Source organism: Lynx rufus, unplaced genomic scaffold, assembly GCF_022079265.1.
Source record: "Lynx rufus isolate CCGP_SWC_20201006 ecotype Redwood Valley unplaced genomic scaffold, mLynRuf1.p SCAF_2, whole genome shotgun sequence".
In the NCBI taxonomy this organism is placed as follows: Eukaryota; Metazoa; Chordata; class Mammalia; order Carnivora; family Felidae; genus Lynx; species Lynx rufus.
Genome location: NW_025814834.1, coordinates 112,862,853 through 112,869,018, shown reverse-complemented (window position 1 = coordinate 112,869,018; position 6,166 = coordinate 112,862,853).

Below are 6,166 nucleotides of genomic sequence, written 5' to 3'. Positions count from 1 at the left end.
GCTCAATAAATGAAATGAGGAACATGCTTGATGGAATGAACAGTAGGATGGAAACACCAGAGGAACAAATTAGTGACCTAGAAGACAGCATTGGGAAGTAATCAAGCTGAACAAGAAAGAGAGAGAGAAAATAATTATGCAAAATAAGAATAGAACTCAATGAATCCATCAAACATAATAACATTTGTATTATAGGAGTCCCAGAAGAAGAAGAGAGAGTAAAGGGGATAGAAAATTTATTTGAAGAAGTAATAGCTGAAAGCTTTCCAAATCTGGGGAAGGAAACAGATATCTAGACCTAGGAGTGAAAGACAACCCTCATTAAAATCAACAAAAGCATATCAACACCAAGACATATTGTAGTTATATAGGAAAAAATATAGTGACAAAGAAAAAAAAATTAAAAGGAGCAACACAAAAGAAGACAGAAACTTACAAGGGTAAACCCATAAGGCTACCAGGGGATTTTTCCGCAGAAACTTTGCAAGCCAGAAGGGATTGGCAAGATATATTCAAAGTGCTGAAAGGGAAAAATCTGCAGCCAAGAATGCTTTATCCAGCAAGGCTATTATTCAGAATAGATGGAAAAATAAAAAATTTTCCATAAAAACAAAAACTAAAGGAGTTCATGACCACTAAATCAGTCCTGCAAGAAAGATTAAAGGGGACACTTTGAGTGGAAAGGAGAGACCAAAAGTGACAGTAGGAAAGTAGGAAAAACAAAGCAATAAAACTAATATTTATGGAAAAAATTAGTCAAGGAACTCACAAAATAAAAAGATGTAAAATACAACACCAGGGGAGGGGCAGGAGTAAAGAATGAGTTCAAACTTAGGTGACCATCAACTTAATATAGACTGCTATATGCAGATGAGTCTATATACATATATACCATATCTCAAAACTCACTAATAAATATTCAAAGAAAAAGAGAAATCCAAATATATTACTAAAGAAAATCAGCAAACCATGAAAGAGAGAAAGACAAGAATGGATCAGAGAAAATCTTCAGAAACAATGACAAAACAAATAATAAAATGACAATAAATATATATCTATCAATAATTTCTTTGAATGTAAATGGACTAAATGCTCAAATCAAAAGACATAGGGTGATAGAATAGATAAAAAACAAGACTCATCTGGATGCTGCCTATAGCAGACTCATTTTAGACCTAAAGAGACCTGCAGATGGAAGGTGAGGAGACGGAGAATTATTTATCATGTAAATGCATGGCAGAAGAAAGGGTAGCAATACTTATATTGGACAAACTAGACTTTACACTTTTTGTTGTTGTTGGACAAACTAAGCTTTAAAAAAGACTGTAAGAAGAGACAGAGAAGGACATCTTAATAACAAATAAGACAATCCAACAAGAAGATACAATAATTGACTTTTAGTTTTGTTGATTGGATCTTGAGAAACATAACAGAAGACCATGGGGGAGTGGAAGGGGGAAAAATTTACAGAGAGAGAGGGAGGCAAACTATAAGAGACTCGTGGATACTGAGAACAAACTGAGGGTTGATGGGGGGTGGGAGAGAGGGCAAAGTGGGTGATGGGCTTTGAGGAGGGCACTTTTGGGATGAACACTGGGTGTTGTATGGAAACCAATTTGACAATAAGTTATATTTAAAAAAAGAAGATACAATAATTGTATATATTTATGTGCCAAACATAGGAGCACCCAAATATACAAAACAGTTAATAACAAACATAAAAGAACTAACTAATAATAAAACACTAATAGTTGAGGACTTTAACATCCGACTTATATCAATGGACATATCCCCTAAACAGAAAATCAACAAAGAAACAATGGCATTGAATGATACATTGGAACAGATGGATTTAACAAATATATTCAGAACATTCATTCTAACACAATAAGGTATGCATTCTTTTCAGATGCACGCAGAACATTCTCCAGAATAGATGACATATTAGCCCACAAAACAAGCCTTAACAAATTCAAGAAGATTGACGTCATGCCATGCATCCAATCTGACCACAATGCTATGAAAATAGAGGTCAACCACAAGAAAAAAAATCTGGAAAGAGCAGAAATACATGGAGGTTAAATAACATATTACTAAACAATGAATGAGTCAACTGGGAAATAAAATACACAGAAAGAAATGAAAATGAAAACACAGCAGTCCAAAACCTGTGGGATGCAGCAAAAGCTGCAAGCTTAAGCTGCAAGAAAAAGCTAACAGAGAAGTTTATAGCAGGCTTACCTCAAGAAGGAAGAAAATTTTCAAATAATCAACCTAACCTTATATATAAATGAAGAAAAAGAACAATAAACAAATCTAAAACCAACAGAAGGAAGGAAATACTAAAAATTAGAACAGAAATAAATAATATAGAAACTTAAAAAGCCCACAATATAAGATATCAATGAAACCAGAAGATTGTTCTTTGAAAAAAAAAAACAATAAAATTGATAACCCTCTAGGTAGACTTATCAAGAAAAAAAGAATAAGGACTCAAATAAATAAAATCATAAGTGATAGAGGAGAAATAGCAACCAACACCACAGAAATGAAAACAATTATAAGAGAATATTATGAAAAAATATATGCCAACAAATTGGACAACCTAGAAGAAATGGATAAATTCCTGGAAACATAAAAACCACCAAAACTGAAACAGGAAGAAACATACAATGTGAACAGACTGATAATCAGCAACGAAATTGAATCAGAAATCAAAAACTCCCAACAAACCAAAGTCCAGAACTTCACAGGCAAATTCTACCAAACACTTAAAGAAGAATTAATACCTATTTTTTTTCAAACTATTCCAAAAAATAGAAAAGTATGCAAAACATCCAAATTTATCAGATAAGGCCAACATTATTATCAGAACTAAAGACACCATCAAAAAAAGTGAACTATGAGCCAATAAATGAACATAGATGCAGAAATCCTCAACAAAATACTAGCAAGCTCAATCCAAGAATTCTTAAAAAAAATCATTCAGCACAATAGGGGCACCTGGGTGGCTCAGTCGGTTGAGCATCCGACTTCAGCTTGGATCATGAGCTTGTGGCTCATGAGTATGAGCCCTACGTTGGGGCACAGGGCTCTGTGCTGACAGCTCAGAGCCTGGAGCCTGCTTAGGATTCTGTGTCTCCCTCTCTTTACCCCTTCTCTGCTTATACACTGTCTCTCTCTCTCTCTCAAATATAAATAAACACTAAAAAAATTAAAAAAATTATTCACCACAATCAAGTGCATTTTATTCCTGGGTTTCAAGAATGGTTCACATTCACAAATTATTCAAACTGATACATAATATCAATACAAATAAGGATAGGGACTGCATAATCATTTCAATAGACACAGAAAAAGCATTTGACAAATTATAACATCCATTTATGATAAAAACCCTCAAAAGTAGGTTTAGAGGGAATATACCTCAAAATAACAAAGGTCATATATGAAAAACCCACAGCTAACATCATCCTTAATGGGGAAAAACTGAGGGCTTTTCCCCTAAGGTAGAAAACAAGACAAGGATGTCCACTTTCATTAATTCTATTAAACATAGTACTGGAAGTCCTAGCCACAGCAATCAGACAACAAAAAGAAACAAATAGTATCCAAATTAGTAAAGAGGAACTAAAATTTTCACTATTTGCAGATGACATAATGCTATATATGGAAAACCTGAGCGAATTCACCAAAAATTTGGTGAAACTGATAAACTACTTTAGTAAATTTTCAGGATACAAAATCAATGTACAGAAATCTGTTGCATTTCTTTTTTTTAAATTTTTAATGTTTATTCATTTTTGAAAGAGAGAGACAGAGCACAAGCAGGAGTGGGGCAGAGAGAGGGGGGGACACAGAATTGGAAGCAGGCTCCAGGCTCTGAGCTGTCAGCACAAAGCCTGATGCAGGGCTCAAACTCACAAACCATGAGATCATGACCTGAGCCGAAGTTGTATGCTCAACCGACTGAGCCACCCAGGCACCTCAGATATCGGTTGCATTTCCATACATCAATAATGAAGCAGCAGAAAGAGGAATTAAGAAAACAAACCCATTTGCAATTGCACCTAAAATAATATACCTAGGAATAAACTTAATCAATGAGGTGAAAGACCTGTACTATAAAACACTGATGAAAGAAATTGAGGATGGCCCAAAGAAATGGAAAGATATTCCATGCTCATGGATTGGAAGAACAAATATTGTTAAATGTCAATACTACCCAAAGCAATCTACACATTCAATGAAATCATAATACCGTTTTTACAGAACTAGAACAATCCCAAAATTTGCATGGAACTACAAAGGACCCTGAATAGCTTAAGCAATCTTGGAAAATAAAAGCAAACCTGGAGGCATCACAAATACAGATATATTAAAAATCTGTATTCATCAAGATAGTATGGTACTGGCATAAAAATAGACATGGATTAATGGAACAGAATAGAAAACCTAGAACTAAACCCTAAATTACATACTCAATTTATCTTTGACAAAGCAGGAAAGATTATCTAATGTAGAAAATATACTCTCTTCAACAAATGGTGTTGGGAAAATGACAGAAACATGCAAAAGAAAGAAAATGGACCACTTTGTTGTACCATGCAAAAAAATAAATTCAAAATGGATTAAAGACCAAATGAGACCTAAAACCATAAAAATCTTAGAAGAGAACCCAGGCAGTAACTTCTTTGACATTGGCCATAGCAACTTTTTTTTTCTAGATAGGTTCCTGAGGCAAGGGAAACAAAAGCAAACAAACTATTAGGACTTAATCAAAATAAACTAAAAGCTAACCTACTGAATGGGGCAAATGACATATCTGATAAAGGGGTATATATATATATATGTTTATATATGTATGTATATAAACATATATATATATATATATGTAAATATATATAAACAACTTATACAACTCAACACTCTAAAACAAATAATCCAATTAAAAATGGGCAGAAGTTGGGGCACCTGGATGGCTCAGTTGGTTGAGTGTCCAACTTCGGCTCAGGTCATGATCTTTCGGTTGAATTCAAGCTCCGTGTTGGCTGTGTGCTGACAGCTCAGAGCCTGGAGCCTGCTTCAGATTCTGTGTGTCTCTCTCTCTGCCATTCCCCCGCTCATGCTCTGTCTCTCTCTGTCTCAAAAATAAAACAAACATTAAAAAAATAATAAATAAAAATGGGCAGAAGACAGGAACAGACATTTCTTTTTTTAAAAATGTAATTTATTGTCAAATTGGCTATCATACAGTATATACAGTGTGTTCTTGGTTTTGGGGGTAGATTCCAGTGATTCATTGCTTACATTCAACAGCCAGTGCTCATACCAACAATTGCCCTTCTCAATGCCCATCACCCATTTTCCCCTCTCTTCCAACCCTCCCATCAACCCTTAGTTGGTTCTCTGTATTTAAGAGTTTCTTATGGTTTGCCTCCCTCCCTCTGTATTTGTAACTATGTTTTTCCCCTTCCCTTCACCCATGGTCTTCTGTTAAGTTTCTTAAGATCCACATATGAGTGGAAACATGATATCTGTCTTTCTCTGACCGACTTATTTCACTTAGCATAACACCCTCTAGTTCCAACCATGTTGCTGAAAATGGCAGGATTTCATTCTTTCTCATTGCCAAGTAGTGTTCCATTGTATATATAAATCACATCTTTTTTTTTAATGAAATCTATTGTCAAATTGGTTTCCATACAACACCCAGTGCTCATCCCCAAAAAAATGCCCTCTTCAATACCCATCACACACCCTCCCCTCCCTCCCACCCCCCAAACAACCCTCAGTTTGTTCTCAGTTTTTAAGTCTCTTATACTTTGGCTCTCTCCCACTCTAACTTCTTTTTTTTTCTTCCCCTCCCCCATGGGTTTCTGTTAAGTTTGTCAGGATCCACATAAGAGTGAAAACATATGGTATCTGTCTTTCTCTGTATGGCTTATTTCACTTAGCATAACACTCTCCAGTTCCATCCACTTTGCTACAAAGGGCCATCTTTCATTCTTTCTCACTGCCACATATTACTCCACTGTATATATAAACCACATCTTTATCCACTCATCAGTTGATGGACATTTAGGCTCTTTCCATAATTTGGCTATTGTTGAGAGTGCTGCTATAAACATTGTGGTACAAGTGCCCCTATGCATCAGCACTCCTG